At 37.2% G+C, this 21,827-nt stretch overlaps 1 protein-coding gene and 1 pseudogene across 3 annotated transcripts in view; one reads left to right on the top strand and one right to left on the bottom strand.

Moving 5' to 3' along the window:
* Pola1 (DNA polymerase alpha 1, catalytic subunit) overlaps positions 1-21,827 on the top strand; it is a 303,336-nt gene that overhangs the window by 207,114 nt on the left and 74,395 nt on the right. The gene's annotated exons all lie outside the window — the stretch shown is intronic.
* On the bottom strand, positions 6,080-6,630 carry LOC106008466 (large ribosomal subunit protein uL23 pseudogene; annotated as a pseudogene).

Here is a 21,827-nt window from a genome sequence, read left to right as displayed (position 1 = left end):
TTGCAGTCTTGGGCCTTCTTGATAGAACTGTTATTAGTAATTTGGGTGTTTTAATTTACTTTTCTTTTCTCTTAATTTCTAGCTTTTTAACTGAAAATGTTTTTTAATTTTTTTATTTATAGGACATAATGTTTATGTCCTATAAGAGAATGCTTCCCCTTAGTTCGCCATCTGACCTGTTTTCATGTATGATAAATTATTCAGTTTATGCAAAGTGTCAAGTTATTGTTTTAGTAGAAGATGGACATTCATCTTTCAATAAGAATATGTGGGCTTTTGAGGTTCAAGGCAAGAAATAGTTTCAGCTCACATTTTATATTTATTACCCTTGATGATGTTTGAAGTACGCATCAGTGACCAATAAGCTGTAGTACAGCCTTAAATACTAACTGAAGGGGGTCTGAAATTCCATGGGGATTAAAAATAGCAAGACCACATGCTGAAATTAGAATTTATATTTAGACGATATATTGTCTTTCACTCACCCTGCAGAATTTTATTTTTAAGGCTGTACATTGTGTGGCTGTTTCTCATTTTAGAAACACAAGGAACTCACTGGAAAACCAGACCTGGGTAATATAAACATAGTCTGGGTAAACATACTAGAGTTGCTATGCAGCATAGGGGCAAGACATTCCTCGCCAACACCGCATAGATTCAATTTTATCACAAACACTGAATTTTACCTTGTAGAAGTGTCATTGCAAAATGCTGTAACAAAATTTTGCAAAGCATTTTGGGATGTGTAGTTCAGCATTCAAGAGGAAGACCACCAATGGTGTAAGCAGATGCTGTTCAGCCCCCTTCAGGGAGGAGTGCCAAGTGTATACAGGGCCTCTGTGCTGTTTATCTTTCCCCTGCTTACCTTCCCACTTCTGTGCAGTGTGGTACAGTGCATGTCTGCTGGGAATCCTGAGAGCTTTGGAGAGGGATTGGATGGTGGAAATTTAGGGTTTCTAAAGCTTCCTAGATTTTACAGCAGCACTCTTTAACCACAGAATAGAATTTGAGGCTAAAATTTTACTTGTGTCCTTGGTAATTTTTGTATGATTTCTTCCTTTAGACATAACCTTGATGATAACCTTGATATGGGATATGTCTCCCTTGGGATGCCAGGCAAAGATCATTTTATGCTTTGGGGTCATAGTTATAAATAATGTTACTTATTATATCTTCCAAACTCATTCAACAAAAATATAGTGAGCACCTACTCTGGGTCAACATTGATACAGCCATCAGGGATACAGCAGTGAACCAAAGTAAATCCCTGTCCTCAAGGAACTTATGTTCCAGTGTGAGACTGATAATAGTTATATGACACAGCAGGTAGTGACAAGGTACTGTAGGAAAGAATTCAGCTGTGTGAAGTGGAAAAGGCCTGATACTTGATGTAGGGTGATGAGGAAAGTTCTAATTGAAACAGTAATGTTGAAAAAAGGCCAGAAGGATGTGAGGCAGTGAGCCTCACAGATATCTGGGTCAAGGGCATGAATAAGGGTTCTGGAACCGCAAGTATAAAGGGCCTGATATGAAAAAGTGCTGGTATATTTAAGGAATAGCAAAGAGAACAGTGTGGCAGGAGATGAGTGAATTATGGAGAGAGGTAAGGTGAGAGAGATGGAGGCGGGGGAAAGAGGCAGACCACGAAGGCCATGCAAGCCATTGTAAAGGCTCTGGCTTATATTCTAGGGTGAGTGGGGAACACTATGGCTGCTTGCTTGCTCTGTGGGGTAGCAGGGAAATTCTTGAGAAGTATTTGGATTCTGGATGCATTTTAAAGTTCAAAATGATAAGATTAACTACTTATATCATTTTTACTCCACGTTATCATACAGAAAAGAATGAAGAAAACATTCCTTCTTGCAGTGTAATGATTCTAAATTTGAATATATTTAACTATTCACCTGAAAATATTTTCAAGGTAAAAAATGTACACACTCCTTACCCAAACCACTAGATCTTCCTAACCACAGACTTAGTGTTGTTTGCTCCACAGCAAATACATTAAGATCTTCCCTGTGGACCCTGCTTGACATAACCCTGTCCTTGCTCTTACTAGGCTTTTGGGGGGAGGGGGGATGAGTTGTATTGGACTTTCAGCTCATAGTCTAGCCAACAAGGCAAACTTTCCGGATTATTCACAGGCACCTCCACATGCATGTAGTCTACCTGTCTGCACATGCATGGGCAGATCCTTGCCAGGACACACCCATCTAAGACAGTGGCTCATCCCAGCTGTGCTTCTCATGACTTCCAAGGAAGTGATTAATAACTGCTGTATTAATTTTTAATATGTGTGTAAGCACACATGTAATTAGTTGGAGAAGATGAGAGGCCATTGCATAGAAAAGATGAGATGTAAGCTAAGACTAGTAGGATCAATAAAATATCAATACATTAAGATGAGGCAGAAGGCATTTTTCATTTTTTTTTTCAGAAGGCATTTTTGAGTCACTTCTCTGTGCTTCTACTTAGAAGCTGGAGCATTTGGTAGCTTCTATTCCTTCTCTATATGATCTATTTAGTAGATGTTCTTAGAGTTAGGGAAACCAGCCTTAAGAATCTACTTTGAAACAGTAACTTACAGTTAAATCTTCAGAACAAACTAATCTATGGTTTGATCAGATTCACCCTCTAGTTCAGTGGTACCAGGCTATGCTATTCTTCTAGAGTGGTTATAGTCCAAAGGAAAGTCTTTTGGAGCAAATCTTGAAATTGAAGTACTGTTTTGGGAAGATGTTCCATATCCTGTTCCTTAATTTTATCCTTATGCTTTGTCTTTCCACCAGTCTTCCCTTGCCTCCTTCCCACTTACACTCAGTTCTGTAATGCAACATGTATATTTCTAAAAATCACTAAGGTTGGGCTGGGGATTTAGCTCAGTGGTTCTGCCACCTGCCCCACAAGCGCAAGGACCCGAGTTTGATCCCTGGTACCAAAAAATAAAAATAAAAATCATTAAGGTGTAGAAAGCACAGTTTATAGATAAAACACGGGGAGGGGGCAGGGAATTAGCTCAGTGGTTCTGCCACCTCCCCCGCAAGCGCAAGGACCTGAGTTTGATCCCCGGTACCAAAAAATAAAAAATAAAAATAAAAATCATTAAGGTGTAGAAACCACAGTTTATAGATAAAACACAGGGGTGGCTGGGGATTTAGCTCATTGGTTTCGCCGCCTGCTACGCAAGCGCAAGGACCCGAGTTCATCCCCAGTACCCCCCCCAATGATCAAAGAAATGTATAAATACTACAATCAGTATGGTACTTTAGTCTGAAAAAGACCTGAAATGTACTTGTGAAAATGGACTTCAGAAGGGTTGCAGCTATGAGTCATGGTGAAGTGAAGATTGAAAGGTTATCTTAAATTGGAAAATTGTAACAAACACCAGATGTGGGTGGTGACACACACAGTGAATTGAGATAGCTGTCCCATGTTTGAGGCACGTTCATATATATTTAGTATATCCTAGATGTCTTGATTCAGTTGGGTTCAGTTTCATGCATTCACCTAATATTTCTTGCAGACAAAAATCATACATAAGCAAACATGAAACTCATGCTATGTTCAAATTGTTCTCATGTATCAATGGCACTGGAGTAAATTCTCATTTTCAAAACAAGCAGTATACTACAACCAGCTATACCTATTTTGTCTTGATCATCAACTAGCATCGTTCTCCCTACTTTGTTCTTTCTTCATCCTCATAATGTACAGACTTTTATTTTTAGAACCTGATTGGAACGTCTGTCAGCCAAATGATTAAACTTAACTAAATATTGTCTGTCTCTAGGATGCTGTTATGGGATGTGGGAAATAAAAAGGTTTTGAAGCCATGGGTCTACCCTTATATAGATTCAATATGAGGAACTAAGCATAGACATTGGTAGCACAACAAAAAGTCTTTAAAAAGCAGCAATGTAGTTCAGGACTCTTCAGTACTGAAGAGACAGAGTAGAATAGAGTTAATATGGTAATCCTTTTTAGAAGACATAAATTTTGATCAAGATCTTGAAGTTGTAAACATGAATTTAAAAAGTATTCCCCAAAGATGAAAACCCTGCCATCAAACTCTATCAACATTTCAGTTCTAGGTAAGATAGAGTATTCCTCTATGTCACTCCCAATGGAAAGCAACTATAAAGTCCAGACACAATGCATTGAGCAGTTACATGAAGACTCTGAAAACTAAATAGTAGCAGAAAAGTAGTGAATTTGCCATTTTCTCTCCCTCAATGAAACACGGCATAAAACCAGATGTATGCACGCAGGTACAGATGTAGAGAGGTCCAGGAGAACCAAGTAATGGCAAATGGAACTCCTAACACCCAGAGAAAATGTAGCCTCAGGGTTTTGGAATTTTTGGTCTCATTTTCTCATGCCTCTGTTCCTGGTGATGGTAGGGTAATAACAGAAGCTGCAGTGAGAGTAGGAGGCAAAACTCTGAAGTAGGGGAACCCCCAACCCATCACCTGCCATCTTCCTATCCTCTGGTCCTGATTGGAGTATATTCACAGAGTTGAATAACCCAGCTTTCTGGCCAGAGGATGGAAAATAAGACCTATATGCTGGGAATTAGGTGCCCTGGAGATCACAATGAAGACCTTAGGGAAGTGGCCCCATAAAGTTATTTCTGAATTCCTGGGCTTATGGAAGTAATTTTAATCAGCCTGCCAAAGTCTTTGACAACTGAAATAAAGACCACCACCCAGACCTAGATTAACTACAAAGTATTGCACACATTGGACAAAAAGCACTGCACAAGTTTTTTTTAAGATGTTTTCTCTCCAGTGCTGGGCATTAAACCCAAGGCCTTGTACATCCTAAGCATTCTTTACTCTACCACTGAGCTACATTCCAACCTTCCTGCAAGAGTTTTGAAAACTCACCTGGCACTGGCACCACAGAAAATAGTTTGGAACTCATAGGCCAGTCCTAATGAAGTCAGTTGCCTGCTAAAATGAAAATAACACCTAAAATGTACCAATAAAAGAATTTAACAACAACAAAAAAAGAAAATAACAGACTGGGATGTAACTAAATGGTTGAGCACATATTTGGCATGTGTAACATCCTGGGTTCTATCCATAGCAAGAAAAGAAATTAAAATATCAACCATCTCCATAGGATTTAAACAAGACACATGGACTTATAGTATTCAAAGTATCTAGGATATGATACGAAAGTTCTTGAAGTAAGAAGAACAAGTAAAATCACAATTTACATGGGAACAAAACAACTAAAAGATGTCAATAATGAGATGGCACCAATATTAGAATTATATAACAAAGACTTTAAAATAGCTATTATACAAGTGTTCAGACAACTTGTATAGTGAATATTGAACACTTTAGAAATGAATAGAAAAATAGAACATCTCAGCAAAGAAATAGAAGTTATAAAGAAGAATCTAAATGGTTGGGCATGGTGGCACACACCTGTGATCTCAGCTACTCAAGGTGTGGCAGGATCGAAAGTTCAGGGCTAGCATGGGCAACTTAGTGAAATACTGTCTCAAATTTTTAAACAGGGCCGGGGATGTAGCTCAGTGGTAGAGCATCTCTGGGTTCAATTCCTAATACTGGGGGTGGGGGATTATAATGATAATGAAAAATCATAATAACCAAAGTTAAACTCACTAGATAGTAGGCTCAGTGGCAGAAAGGAAATGACAGGAGAGTTGGTGAGCTTAGAGATAGATGAATAGAAATTATCCAATATGAACAAAAGGAAAAGAAAAGACCCTCCAGGTCCTGTGGAACAATAACAGAAAATGTTACGTTCTTGTTGTTGGAGTCCCAAAGAAGAGCAGGAGAAGAGGGCCGAAAAAATATTTGAAGAAATAATATCTGGAAATTTCCCAAGTTTGACAAAAACACAAACTTACAGATTCAGAAAGTTCATTGAGCCCCAAATGGGATAAACCCAGAGACACCCACTCCCAGACACATCGTAATCAAATTGAAGACAAAAGATAAAAAATCTTAATAGTAGAGGAAAAACAACATATCATAAAAATTATTCAGATGATGTATTTCTCATCAGAAACCATGGAGGCTAGAGGAAATGGGACATTTTTGAAATTCTAAAAAAAAACCATGTTACACTTTTTTTTTTATGTTGAAAATAATGTGTATTTAGAATTAGCCAGCTGGACTCAGTTTAGATGATCCCAATTTTGTTGGCAGCATCCAAGGCATCGTAATCAGGAGCCAGTTGAACATACGCCTTCTTCTCTCCATCAGGCCTGATTAGGGTGTTGACCTTGGCCACATCAATGTCATAGAGCTTCTTCACAGCTTGTTTGATCTGGTGCTTGTTGGCCTTGACATCCACAATGAGTATGAGTGTGTTGTTGTCCTCTATCTTCTTCATGGCTGACTCTGTGGTCTGGGGGAACTTGATGATGGCATAGTGGTCAAGCTTGTTTCTCCTGGGGGCGCTTTTCCGAGAGTATTTTGGCTGCCACCAGAGCCGCAGTGTCTTGGGGTGGCGGAAGGTGGGTGACGTGCGGATTTTCTTCATTTTGTGGCTGTGGATGCCTTTCAGCACAGCTTTCTTGGCTTTCAAAGTTTTTGCTTTGGCTTCAGCTTTGGGAGGGGCAGGAGCTTCCTTCTTCGCCTTCGGCGCCATCTTGGTAAAAAGCCATGTTATACTTTTGTATCTAATATAAAACATTTTCAGGAGTAAAGGTGAAAGACATGCTCCTGTGAATAAGAGAATTCATTATCATTAGACTTGCTTTGAGGATTACTAAAGAAAGTTATTCAGAAAGCTGGGCATAGTGGTGCATACCTGTAATCCCAGCACTCTGGGAAACTAAGACAGGAGGATTGCAAGTTCAAGGTCAATGTGGCCAACTTAGTGAGACCCTGTATCAAACTAAAATTTTTTTTTTAAAGGCTGAGATGTAGATCAGTCCAAACACCTTGGGTTCAATCCCCAGTACCAACAAATAGACAAATAGGTAGATAGGTAGGTAGGTAGGTAGGTAGGTAGGTAATTATTCGGAAAGAGGTGAAATGATAAGTGAAGGAAATTTGGACTATCCAGAATGAAGAACATCAGAAAAGTAAGTATAATAGACTATTTTTTCTTTTTGAGTTCTTTGAAATATATTTCACAGGTGAAAGCAAATTATAGCCTTGTCTGATTAGTTTTCAGTGCACATAGATGTAATATATAAGATAACTACCACGTAGACAGGGCAGAGAAAGGGGGCCTATATGAGTATTTACATTCCATTTAAAGTAGTAAAAAGTAGGTGTGTCAAAATACTTAACTGTAAACTAGACAAAGAAAAGTTTAAAAATACAGTAGATAAAATAAAAAATGTTCCTATAACACAGGAGAGTGGGAAAGAGGAACAAAAAGCAAAAGAAACAAATAGAATAGAAAACAAGTAATAACATGGTAGATCCAATCAGCATCAGTGACCCACATTAAATGTAAATGATCTAAATGTGTATAGACCAATTTAAAGAGAAACAGAAATTTTCAGAATGGATTTTTTAAAATGATGCTACTACTCAACTTAATTCAAATGTAATGATATAGGTAGCTAAAAAGTAAAACGTGGCAAAAGGTACACTATGCAAACACTAATCAAAAGAAAGTTAGAGTGGATATATTAATAGCAGAAAATTAGACTTCAGAGCACAGAAAATAACTAGAGATAAAAGGAATGTTACATAATGGTAAAAGAGCTAATTCACCAAGAAGTACTAACAATCCTGAATGTGTGTGTGTCTAACAACAGAGCTTCAAAGTACCTGAAGCAAAAACAGGCAGAACTGAAAGAAGAGATAAATAATCCACAATTATACTTGGCAACTGTACCATTCCTCTCTCAGTAATTGAGAGAAATGCTGGACATAAAATCAGCAAGGATATAAAAGAACTGACAGCCAACTGGGTCTAATTGATATTTATAGAACACTCCACCCAACAATAGCAGTATCCACATTCTTTTCAAGTACACATGGAACATTCAACGAGATAGATCATATTCTGGGTCATAAAACAAACCTTAATGAATTTAAAAGAATTGAAATCATACAAATTATATTCTTCAACCCTAATGGAATTAAATTAGAATCAGTAAAAGAAAAGGCAAATCTTCAGCTACTTTGAACTGAAGTAGTGCACTTCTAAATAATTTATGTACTAAAGAGGGGGTCTTAAGGAAAATTAGAAAATATTTTTGGGGCTGGGGATTTGGCTCAGTGGTTCCACCACCTGCCTTGCAAGTGCAAGGTTCCAAGTTCAATCCCCAGTACAAAAAAAAAAAAAAAGAAAATATTTTGAACTGGTTGAAAATGAAAATACAATGTACCAAATAATGAGAGATGCAATATATGCTGTGATACAAAATAGCCTCATTTTCAGTAGTTTCATGATGACACTGTTTTATTTTTGGGTTTTTGTTTTTATTTTTTCTGGTACTGGGGTTCAAACTCAGAGCTTTGCAGCGGTGCTGAGCTACATCCCTGGCCCATGACACTGTTTTTTGATTCATCGTAGACACACAGAATCAGTAAAATAACTCAAACAGCAAGCATCAAGGTATTATATAGTTACCCAGTTGGTACAATAAAGCAGTTATTTTGGCAGGAAAATACTAAATAATCATGCTGGAAGAATCAAGGGACTAAGGGAGAAAATTAAAAAGGTAGCATGATACAGCTAAAGTATTGGTTAGAGCGAAGTTGATAGCGTTGAATATTTATATTAGAAAAACAAAGGTTTCAAATCAATAATCTGAGTGTCCACCTTACAAATAGAAAAGGGATAAATAAAACCAAAGCAAACATAAACAGGATAGAAAAATGATAGATAAATCAATGAAATTTTTCACGGAAGAGTAGAGAAAGTCAGTGAAACCAAAATCTATTTTAAAAGATCAGTAAAATTGATAAGACTAGAAAGACTTTTAAACATAAAAAGAGAGACGATAGAAATTAGCAATATCCAGAATGCTAGACCCCCACAGAATTTAAAAGGATAATAAGGGAATACTACACATATTTGACAACTTAGAAGTAATGGACCAGTTCCTCAAAAACTACAAACTATAAAACTCATCCAAGATGAAATTATCTCAATAGTCTGATACTATATTAAATAACTGAGTGTATACTTTAAAAAGAAAGCAAAAAGAATAAAATTGGAGGTATCAGTACACAAGTTTAAGATTCAATACAAAGCTACAGTAATCAAAACAGGGTAGAATTTGCAAAATGATAGACACCTAGACCAATGGAAGAGAATGGAAAGAATAGACTTACCCAAGCATGGCCATTTGATTTTCAACAAAGAACAAGAACAATTTAATATAGAGGGAAAATAAGTGATGTTGGAAAAATTTGATATCCATATACAGAAAAAAAATGAGTATTGACCTACAAAAAAATCCAAATGTATCACAAGTTGAGATGTAAAACTATAAAACTTTAAGAAGTGATACATAAGAGAAAAATCTTTGATCTAGGCTTAGGCAAAAAGTTCTTAGACATAAGACTAAAATCATGATCCATAAAAGAAAAAATTGACCACCTAGACTTGATCAAAATTAAAAACATTGGGCCGGGGATTTAGCTCAGTGGTTCCACTGCCTGCCTTGCAAGCACTAGGTCCTGAGTTCGATCCCCGGTACCAAAAAAAAAAAATTAAAAACATTATCTATGCAAAAGACACTTTTTTTTTTAAGAGAAAGAAGTGCCAAGCTACAGGCTGGGAGAAAATATTTATAATACTTATAAATCCCACATCTAAAAAAACCACCTGTATCTAGTATATATAAAAATTCTCACAGCTTGACAGTAACAGTTTCATTTTTAAAATAAAAAACTTGAACAGATAACATCACTGTAAGGGATTTAAGGGTGACAAATAAGCACATGAAGAGCATTTGGCTAGTATGTGTGTCTGAGTCCCTGGTTTCCATCCCCAGCACCAAAAGATAAAGAAAAAAATGTTTTAACATCATCAGCATCAAGGAGATGCAAATTAAAAGCATGACAAGGTACTGCTCCATACCTGTTAGAATGACTAAAGTCCAGACAATCCCAAAAGCTAGTGAGCTTATAGAGAGCAGTGGGAACTTTTCTAGGTCACTGCTGGGAATCTAAAGTCATCATGCCAACTGGAAAAGGTTCACAGTGGCTTATAAAGAGTAATATACTCTTACTGTATGGCCTAGCAGGTCCTAGTCGTGGGTACTTAACCCTAAAGAAGTACAAATTTATGTTCATATAAAAACTTACACTGTACATGAATATTTGTAGTACCTGAATTCATAACTAAAAATGGTAAACAATTCAAATGGCCTTCAATGGCTGAATACCATGGAGTATTGCTCAGCCATATAAAAGAACTGCTGATACACCCAGCAATGTGAATGGATCTCAGAGGCATTATGCAAAGTGAAAAAAGCCAGACTCAAGGCTAAATAAATACTGTATGATTCCATTTATGCGATATTCTTGAAAATACAAAAGTATAATTGATGGATAGCAGACTGGTAGTTGTCATGGGTAAGAGAATGGTTTGAGTACGATGGGCAGCACAAGGGAAAGGTGTTGGAGAAGGGGTCTGTTCTGTAGCCTGGTTGTGATGGATGTTAAAAATAGAGGATGTTAAAAATCATAGAACCGGGCCGGGGATTTAGCTCAGTGGTTCCACCGCCTGCCTCGCAAGCTAAGGACCCGAGTACAATCCCCGGTACCAAAAAAAAAAATCATAGAACTAGGGCCGGGGATTTAGCTCAGTGGTTCCACTGCCTGCCTCACAAGCGCAAGGTCCCGAGTTTGATCCCCAGTACCAAAAAAAAAAAAAAATCATAGAACTAGACTTCCTCCCCACTCAATTGTCCAGTGCTTAATTTTAAATCTTTTGTTTTATTTTTGTTTCTGGTGGTACTGGGGATTGAACCCAGGGCCTTTGCCTGAGCTATATCACCAGCTCTCCCCTCCCCTTTTTAAAATGTTTTAAAGGCAGAGTCTTTCTAAGTTGCCCAGGCTGGGGTCAAACTTGCAATCCTCCTGCCTCAGGCTCCCAGTGTGCTGGGATTACACATATGTGCCACCATGCCCAGCTTTAAATTTTAAAGATTGAACTCCCATGGCCTGGTAATAGGAAATAAAACTAACTCTACTTGAAGGAGAAATCTTTTTTCTGATGAGAAGGTGTATGTGCACACATGGAGCAAAAGTTTCCTGTTCACACAAATTCTATGAATTAAATGTCGGCTATTGAGGTCATTATAATTCCCAAAGCTGCCACACCAAAAACAAGGCACATCTAAATAGATAGGTCATTGGAAGCCCCTGCTAAACTTTTTGTCCAGAAATACACACCAAGGGGAAAGTATACAACTATGGGGGAAACATCTTTTATAAGAAACAAAACATTAATATTCTCATTACTACTAAAGTACAAGAAAAACAGTCTACTGTCAAAGAAAAGAAAAATGAAGCTTTTTCCTGAACAGCTTAAAATTGGATGGAGCCGCTGAGCACAGTGGTGAACACCTGTAATCCTAGCTACTTGGGAGGCTGAGGCTGGAGGATCGCAAGTTTAGGGCCAGCCTGGGCAACTTAGCAAGACCCTGTCTCAAAATAATTTTTTATAAAGGACTGGCCATGTAGGTCAGTGTTAGAGCAGCCCTAGGTTTGATCCCTAGTATCCTTGCCCCCCATAAAGGGTGGAATATATTTTGACAACTGTCAGGCCACTCATGCAACTAAGAATATAAAGCCTCAAATACATGACAATATTTTGAACAGAAAACCTAGATTTTTTTTATTAATGTGTTTTTTGACAAGGGTGGTGTTCAGAAAGTTCCGCATTCTTGTGTGCAGTTTGTAGTTACCATTCTTCTCATTTATTGAGGGGCACATAGATCATAAGACACAAGAGAATCTCCATCCTGAGTTGTTTTCTGTTATCTCACTATAGGCAGTGCCCTAGAACCTGTTTAAAACATCCCTTTCTATTGGTTAAGGGTGATCATTTAGAAACTAACAAGACCACAGGGGGAAAAAAACAGTTTCTAAATTTTTGCAATAATAATTGAAAATGTAAATTAGTTTCAATCAAGTACCTTTTGTTCTCCTGGTTTAAAATTACTGGTTAAGGTTATTTTACATTCACAGATGTTAAACAGTGTATCTGAGCAAGGTGAAATAGATTACAGTGGAGTCATATTGGTGGGTGGGACCTCCTACGGGCCTGCAGATAGATGACTGAAGGCTCCAAGTGCCTCCAACGGCTTCTGCTGAAGGCCTGCCCACCTATGCTAGCTCTAAAGGGGAATGATGGTCTAATAAATATGCTTTCTTTCCTGTCATTTTAATTTATAATGGTTGTGATTGCACACCATTTCATATTTGCCATAGCAGATTCACATCACATCCTAATCTTCAGCCATTCATATATCAATTTGCCCTTCTCACTTCTTCACAAAATTAACTGGCCTTATTTGGAGGGCATAAAGTGCTAGACCGCATTCTTGATACACCCCATGGTATTTTTACTAGGCATTAAAAAGTGTTTAAAGCTGTATTCTGTGAGCGAGGCCCCAGACCTTACCCAGAGATGTCCCTGGAGTATTGTCTATGTTTTTATCTGTTTTATTTATTTTTTTCCATTAAGTTTATTGGTACATTGTAGGTATACAGTACAGTTACATTCATCATTGGGATCTTATACCTTTACATGACGTATCTCGGTTCTTATTTTTTTCCCCCATTCCCCTGCCCTCCCTTCACCCCCTCCACCCTTCCTTATTTACAAACTTTGTTTCCATTTTTTTTCCTTTTCTCATACTTTTCTTTTCCCTTCTTTCCTTTCCTCTACCCCTCCCACTTCTACTCGTTTAGACCTTTTCTTCCTATTACACAATATCAGTTATACATTTTAAAAATATCAATATCAAGATTTAGAGGACATTACCACAAAATTTTTTTAATTATTATTTTATTTTATTGGTACATTTTAGGTATACAATATAATGACATTCATCATTGGAAATTTGCACCTTTACATAACCTCTCTTGGTTCTTATTTTTCCCCTTCCCCTGCCCTCCCTTCAACCCCTCCATTCCTCCCTATTTATACTTTGTTTCCATTTTTTCGTTTTCTCATATTAATTCCATTCTCTTCGTTCCTTTTCCCTACCCCTTCCACTTCCCCTTCCCCTTTGCCCCTTTTCTTCCTATTTCACATTATCTATTATACCTTTTAGTCCTTATTTACCCTTTCAGTTTCTCACACCAGAGAAACTATTTGGTGTTTACACATGTGTGTCCTGTTTATTTCACTTAAGAGTATGGCCTCAATGTGCATCCATTTAGCTATAAATGTCTCTAATTTCTCATTTTTTATGGCTGAGTAGTACTCCATTTTATTTTTAAAACCCACATTTTCTTTATCCAGTCTCCAGTTGATGGGCATTTGGGCTGCTTCCAAGTTTTAGCTATTATAAATTGTGCTGCTATGAACATGAGTGCACATATATTGCTGTGGTATGATTCTTTTAATTCTTTGGGGAAGATACCCAGCAGTGGAATAGCAGGGTCAAATGGGACTTCCAGTCCTAGTTCTTTGAGGTATCTCCATACTGATTTCCACAATGGTTGCACCAGTCTACACTCCCACCAGCAGTGGAGCGCAGGGTTCCTCTTTCCCCACAGCCCTGCCAGCATTTGTTATTGATTGATTTCATGATAGCAGCCATTCTTTCTGGGATGAGGTGGAATCTGCGTTTTGTTTTCATTTGCATCTGTCGAATGACCAGTGGTGTTGAACACTTTTTCATATGTTTATTTGCTATTTCTACTTCTTCATCTGAGAAATGTCTGTTCATTTCAGATGCCCATTTTTTGATTGGATCTTTAAATTTGGGAGTTCTGATTTTTTTAAGTTCTTTATAGATTCGAGATAGTGGTCCTTTGTCTGAGGAAGAGCAGGTGAAGATTTTTTCCCACATTGTGTGTTGTCTCTTCACACTGTTGGTGGTTTCTCTTGCTGTGCAAAAGCTTTTTTATAAAAAGAGATGCCACTTGTTGATTGTTTGTGCTAGTTCACGGGCAACTGAGGTTTTGTTTATAAAATCTTTTCCTACACCAATGTCTTCAAGAGTTCTACCTAACCTCTGTTCCAGGCGATTCAGCGTTTCTATTTTAATATTTAGATCTTGGAAGAGCTCAAATTAAAGCACTTCTGTTAGAGCCATCAAGAATTACGGAACAATTAGAGCCAAGGAAAATACAGAAGAGGGTGGGGATTTAGCTCAGTGGTTCTGCAGCCTGCCTTGCAAGCACAAGGACCTGAGTTCAATCCCCAGTATCCCCCAAAAAAATACAGAAGAAACAAGGTGCTTTTTCATGGCAGTGCAGCCTACCAAGGAATCAAGTAAGATACAACATAGCATAGCCTTAGGAATTAAAGAATAGTTGTTGATCTTTAAACTTTCTCTTCATATCTCAGACAGTGTGATAGAGCATGGTACATAAGACAGAAAAAGTAACAGTGAAATGAGATTGATATCTGGAATTAAGCCTGTCCCAGGAACCTGAGAATCCTTTTTTAAAGGGTAGAGAGAGTGTTTCTGGGATACACTGTCAAAGGGCTTCCTACCTTGGAACACCTAGAATGGGGAGGTGTAAATTTTTTTGTCTCAAAACTTAAGAAAAAAGTAGAGGAAATGAGTGTTTCCTTTCTTTGGAGGAAAGTATTGGAGAGAGAATACATTCATGGCTGTGAATTTTATTCCAAGGAAAGTCCATTAGCCACCAATTTGTTTTGTGTTTTTATTTTAATGCTTCTCCTAAGAATGATTGGTTTCCTATTAAATGTAGAAGGCAACCCATGTAAGCTTTCAGTAGGAAAGACCAGATCTGAAATACAAGCAAACCTAGTTTCTAATTAAATGAGTGTCTAATACTGTAATTTCTAACACACTAAAAAGAAAGGCAGAGAGCAGCCAAGGCTTTTTTTATTGGCTCTGTTTATTGCAGTGCTAGCATCATTCTGGGAAATTGGAAGACTTTAGAAGAGAAATTAGGGAATTACACTTGCATGTATGTAAATTACCTTCCTTTTTGTTACTGTTTTTAATGTTTTTCAAAATTAATTTGCTGACGTCTGAAAAGTACACCTATAGTGACTTATTACTTGTTTTCTTATACAAAACAACATGGAAGAAAATCATGAGACATCTGCCATGATTCTATGACTAAATTACATTAATAGCTGCCTGATCCTTTGAAAGGCCAAACTGTTGGACTCCACTAAATGATCTCTTAGTATAAGAATTACTTCTTATCTCTTATTATGATGGCTCAATAGAATACATAGTTTGTGGCCAAAGAGCTATGTTTTAGGAGTAGATTTGTAAATTTATTTCATTGACTGAACTAGCTAGAAGAGGATAATGGCCAAACATAGTCTGACCAGGAGAACTGAACATTAACAAGAACCAAATCTTGACTAATGAAATAGCATACAAAGGAATAAATGTTAAATGTGCTTACGTGTGCTGTATTCCTCTCTTTCATCACTACATCGCATTATAGGATATACCACCTATTTAGTATCAGCATTTCAGGAAAAATGGTTAACAAGGACAGCAGCTGTAAGACAAATCTTTGTTTAAAAAACCTTAAAATTCAATAATAGGAAGCCAGGCATCGTGGCACACTCCTGTAATCTCAGCACTCAGGAGGTTGAGCAGGAGGATCACCATGAGTTCAAGACCACCCTGGGCTACATAATGAATTTAAGGTCAGCCTGAACCACATAGTGAGACCCTGTCTCAAAACACCAAAAAATGTTTATGATAAATATATTAGCATCAAAGCCGTGATATTAGAAAGTATAACAAATAATAGTTAAGGTAAACTGAGTGCTGAGACTTGTGCTAAGCATTTTATATGCATTGTCTGATTTAGTTCTCATGAACCTCCAGGGGGTGTTTTATAGTTGGATAAAGTGAGGCTTAGAGAGGTTAAGTGACTCATCCAAGAACCCTGCCTACAATAAATGTTCAAACCAGGATTTAGCAAACACTGTCTGACTCTAGAAGCTACATGATTGACCACTTTCTTGTATATTTACCCTTCATCACTAAAGTAAGATCAAATTATACCAAAAGGTTCAAGGATAATAAGCAAGTGCCCCCTAAAATCTACATCTTCACTTTCTGTTAAAGAACAACTGACCCTCACCCCTAAAATAGCACCACTGTTTCTTGAATATTCATCTTTTTTTAAAAGTTTGATTCACTTGTAAGTCCATGCTGTTCTATGATGCTATTAATCACTAAAACTCTATTCACAGCTACAATCTCTGCCCAGTAGTAGATTATGAAGTATATAACCTCATGATAAACTGACATATAAAGAGTCTGGAACAAACCAAAGACTGTAGAAATGCATTCAGAGTTTTCTGTAGCCAAATTTAATCCAGCCCTCAAAAAAGAAGTTTGAAAATAAATTCATACCACCTACTGTTTCAGGTACTGTTCCTATAAGCATCTTCTCCGTTTAAATTTATTTAATCTGTGCCATAATCCTATGAGATACTGTTGTTACCCATTTTACAGACAAACAGTGGTTTGAGACATTGCTCAGGATCACATATCTAGTAAGGATTAGAAACCAGTCTGTCCTAGAGACTGTTCTCCTACCAACGACACTATCCTTGCCTGTTACTTTTTACATTTAGTAGAATAAAATACCTTGACTTTATTTAACACTTTTCTTGTAAACACTATGCTGCTGGCCCCCTCATTCTCTCTGTGTCAGAATCCTGAGTGTCCTGAGTTTATGCTTTTGATTTAATCCTTGTCCTTGAGGAGACTTAACTATCACACTGTGAACAGAACTGACATATGAGATATGAAAGATTAAAAGCAAGGGAATATTTTGTCCAATTTATTTTCTTACAGTAATTAGTACTAAAGTCTTACCACCCTGTCTGTTTTTATCGTTTGCTTCATCATCAATTTATTCAGATTGTTTGGCCTTGGCTCTTGAATGAAATTCACCAAAATTATAAAAGAAAATTCAAGCTCTTGAAAGTGTCTGTTTGGTTATTTCAGGAAACTTCCTAAGGGTGCATGTTCATAGCTAATAAATAGTTACAATACTCATTACCAATTACTTAGCTTGCATTATAGGCCAGGTACTGTACTGTTTCCTTAATATTACCTCATTCAGTCCTCATAATAGTGCCCCCCCATTTCCACATGAGAAATTACGTGACTGCTCAGAGTCTCCGTTTGTTCATTTGTAAAACCTATGAAATGAAAGCTCCTTGTTATTCTAATAGGAATTTCTAAATCCAAATGAAAACTTTCCTGAGTGTGAGCATAAAGAATTTGCATGGAACATAGATTTTACTGTTCTAAGAACTCAAGTTTTGATCTCTTTCCAGTCAGAGGCAGAATTTCTAAAGGTGCTTTTCAGAATGAAGATGAAGAGAAATTATAAAATTAAATTGACAGAATTGAAGATTGAGACCTCAGTACAGCAATGGTACAGCTTTTTGATTTGATTTGGTCAGTTTCTCCTTACCCTCTAGGCCCCAGGCCAGTGTCCTTTTCAATGGTCCTGTACTTCATTTGGTTTGACCTGAGGGATGTGCTAGGTGCATATGCACTGACCGCCTCTGGCACTCAAAGCAAGCATTTCAGGTTGAAAACTAGCCACAAAAAAACAGTTAACAGAGAGAATGGCATAATTAAAAAGTGCATGAATGAAAAGTGGCATAATGAAAGAACTTGAACACTGAAATCCTAGCATCAAATCTTGTCTCTGTTACTTACTAGTTGGATGGCCTAATAACCTCTTTGAATCTCACCTTATTTATAAAATGAAGACAATCAGAATAGCTAGTTCACAGAGAAACTATAATGCAAAGAGAATAACTGAAAACTGGAAAGTCTCAACTGAGTAGTATTCTAAACTTTATTAAGTCCATTTAGCATACTGTGATTTAAAAGGTATAAAACATTTGAGAAATCTGTTGATTTTAAATAGCATGCGTGTATGGACTTTATTTTACCTCACTCAACCTTAGACTAGCATTTTGTGCCAAGATGTGAGGTGTCATTTGGCCATAAAAATCTGCATCCTTGATTCTAGCTTTGAATAGTCATTCTCATTTTAACTCCACCCATTTTTCTAAGAGGTTTTTGAACTGACCAGAGCTACCATTTTCACTGACCAGATCGGGGATTGTGAACAAATGACTTCACCTTGATGAGCTCTGTAAAATAAAGAAAATAATCCCACTTGCCCCTAATGGCACAGAGCTGTTGTAAGGATTAAACGCTTTGAAAGCAAGTGGAAGAAACGTGAAATTTTGGTGTATCATGAGCAGTTCGAAGAGTAATTTATTTAGTCATTGAATAAGCATATTGATGAAAGTATTGTCAGAAAATTTAAAATGAAGCACTCGGGAAGCTGAGGCAGGATAATTGCCCTGAGATCAAGGCCAGTCCAGGCGACTTAGTGAGTTCAAGACCAGCCTGAGCTACATGGCAAGACCCTGTCTCAAAAAAAAAATTTTTTTTATTCATTGTTTATTGGTACATTTTAGGTATACAGTATGATGACGTTCATCATTGGGAATTTGTACCTTTACATGATATATCTTGGTTCTTATTTTTTCCCCATTCCCCTGCCCTCCCATCAAGCCCTCCACCCCTCCCTATTTACAAAAACTTTGTTTCCGTTTTTTCCTTTTCTCATATGTATTCCTTTCCCTTCTTTCCTTCCCCTTCCCCTTTGGACCTTTTCTTCTTATTTCACATTACCTATTATACATTTTGATCCTTATTAACACTTTCAGTTTCTCACATCAGAGAAACTATTCTATATTTACACGTGTGTCCTATTTATTTCACTTAAGAGTATGGCCTCAATGTACACCCATTTAGCTATAAATGTCTCTAGTTTCTCGTTTATGGCTGAGTAATATTCCATTTTATCAAAAAACCACATTTTCTTTATCCATTCTCCAGTTGGTGGGCAGTTGCATTGTTTCCAAGTTTTAGCTATCACGAATTGTGCTGCTATGAACATGGGTGCACATATATCACTGTGGTATGATTCTTTTAATTCTTTGGGGAAGATACCCAGCAGGGAAATAGCTGGGTCAAATGGGACTTCCAGTTCTAGTTCTTTGAGGTATCTCCATACTGATTTCCACAGTGGTTGCACCAGTCTACACTCCCACCAGCAGTGGACCATTGTTCTTCTTTCCCCACAGCCCTGTTAGCATTTGTTATTGGTTGATTTCATGATAGCAGCCATTCTTTCTGGAGTGAGATGGAATCTCAGCATTGTTTTTATTTGCATCTCTCAAATGACTAGTGATGTTGAACATTTTTTCGTGTGTTTCTACTTCTTCATCTGAGAAGTATGTATTCATCTCAAATGCCCATTATTGGATTGGGTCTTTAAATTTGGAAGGTCTGATTTTTTAAAGTTCTTTATATATTCTAGATAGAATATTGTCTGAGGTACAGCTGGTAAAAATTTTCTCCCAGATTGTGGGTTGTCTCTTCACTGTTGGTGGTTTCTCTTGCTGTGCAGAAGTTTTTTAATAAGATGAGATCCCAGTTGTTGATTCTTTGTGCTAGTTCACGTACGACTGAGGTTTTGTTCATGAAATATTTTCCTACACCAATGTCTTCAAGAGTTCTACCTAACCTCTCTTCCAGCCAATTTAATGTTTCTGTTTTTATATTTAGATCTTTAATCCATTTCGATTTTAGATTAGTGCATGGTGAGAGATACAGGTCTAGTTTTAATCTTTGGTAAGTTGAAATGCAGTTTTTCAAGCACCATTTATTAAAGAAACTATCTTTCCTCCAGTGAGGGTATTCAGCTCCTTTGCAAAGATGAGGTGGTTGAGTGTGTCTGGAGTTGTTTCTGCATCTTCTAATCTGTTCCACTGATCCTCAGGTCTGTTTCTTTGCCAGTACCATGCTGTTTTTATCACAGTAGCTTTGTAGTATAGTTGCAGGTTGGGGATTGTGATACCCCCTACCTTGTCTTCATTGCCTAGAATTGCTTTTGCTATTCTAGGGCTCTTCTTATTCCAAATGAATTTTTGGATTATTTTCTCAAGCTCTGTGAAGTATGCTGTTGGAATTTCAGTTGGGATTGCATTGAATCTATAATTAGTAGCTTTCCTGTACACAAACAACAGACTCACTAAGAGAGGAACCGGAGAAACAACTCCTTTCACAATAGCATCCAAAAAATGAAATACCTAGGAATCAACCTAACGAAAGAAATCAAAGACCTCTACTCTGAAAACTACAGCATTCTGAAAAAAGAGATCAAAGAGTATATCAGAAAATGGAAAGATCTTCCTTGCTCCTGGGTAGGAGAACCAATATAGTGAAAATGGCCATACTTCCAAAACTGCTATGTAGATTAAAAATACTGTTTTTTAAATAAATGCAACCATCAGGAAACTTTCAGTGTAGCATCACAACTAAAATACCCCTAATTCTGTTAGATAGCAGGTGATACATCATTAAAAAGTTATAGAAAGTTAGTGCTTGACACGAGGAGAGGCTGAGTAAGTGGAAATATTGTACCCATGTTTAACTGTAGTACAGTGTTGGAGAAGACACACTCATACCAGACTCTTAAGCTCCTACAATCTTAGTGTTTCTATCTTGTTCTCTGATGTAGCTTAGCATCTAGAACAGTGCCTGGCAGGAACATTCTCAGTTAGTTGGATGAGTGAATAGTTGTCTTTCCAATGAGTACAGCTGACTTGAGGCATGATGGTAGACTGACTTTGACTAATATCCTGTGGCTTGAATGAGCCATGATGACCTTGTCCTATTTCTCCCTCTAAAGCAAGACTTGTTCTGAGATATCACCTAACCCAAAGTTCATCATAAATATCAGGTCAAATTAAAAGGTTACATTTTATCCCAAATGTTACTCCAACTTATTTATAATAGCCACATATGTTTATTTTAGTAACTATTGCTACTTATTACAAACCCTTAGAGACCAGTTATTAAGATTATTAGGAAGCCAAACAAACATTCTAGATGTCGGGGCGGGGGATTTAGCTCAGTGGTTCTGCCGCCTGCCTTGCAAGTGCAAGGTCCTGAGTTCGATCCTTGGTACCAAAAAAAAGACACCAGAACCATTCTAGATGTCAATTTTACCTTTTAAAATTTTTATTGTGGATGGAGTGAGAATTTGCCAGGGGTGAAGGACCAGTGACTCTGCAAATAAGAAAACAGTCAAGTTATAGTTTGTATCTACTGTATATTTGGAAAAAAATCCTGGAAATTACCTAATCCAGTAAACTTTTTTTCCTAAATAAGATTTCATGAAGAACTCCCATCGGTAAAACAAGTAAATAATATTTTTATCAACATTGATTGATGTCTTTTAATTTTATGACTTTGTTTTCAAATCTGTCAATGGGAATACCAGTTGATACTATCTATTGGAGTCATAAATTCCTTAAAAATTGGTATATGGCACAATTAAATTTTTTAATGGCTACATACTTTAATAAATTAAATTAGAATCAAACATTTGGAGAAGGCCTTAAGGCACACAGATGGAAAGCATTTGAACAACACAGATCTAGCCCTACTTGCTTTGTTTTGTTTTGTTTTGTTTTGTTTGGTACCAGGGATCGAACTCGGGTCCTTGAGCTTGCGCAGCAGGCAGCAAAACCACTGAGCTAAATCCCTGGCCCCTAGCCCTACTTGTTTGTACCATAGACAGAGTTTAAAATTATAATCTGGGGCTAGGCATGGTGGTGCATGCCTGTAA

This window comes from Heterocephalus glaber, unplaced genomic scaffold (genome assembly GCF_053883595.1).
Source record: "Heterocephalus glaber isolate CG9 unplaced genomic scaffold, H.glaber_assembly_v1.0 deba00001594, whole genome shotgun sequence".
Taxonomy (NCBI): Eukaryota; Metazoa; Chordata; class Mammalia; order Rodentia; family Bathyergidae; genus Heterocephalus; species Heterocephalus glaber.
The sequence above is the reverse complement of the archived record's forward strand: the minus strand, read 5'-3'. Positions and strand labels throughout refer to the sequence as shown.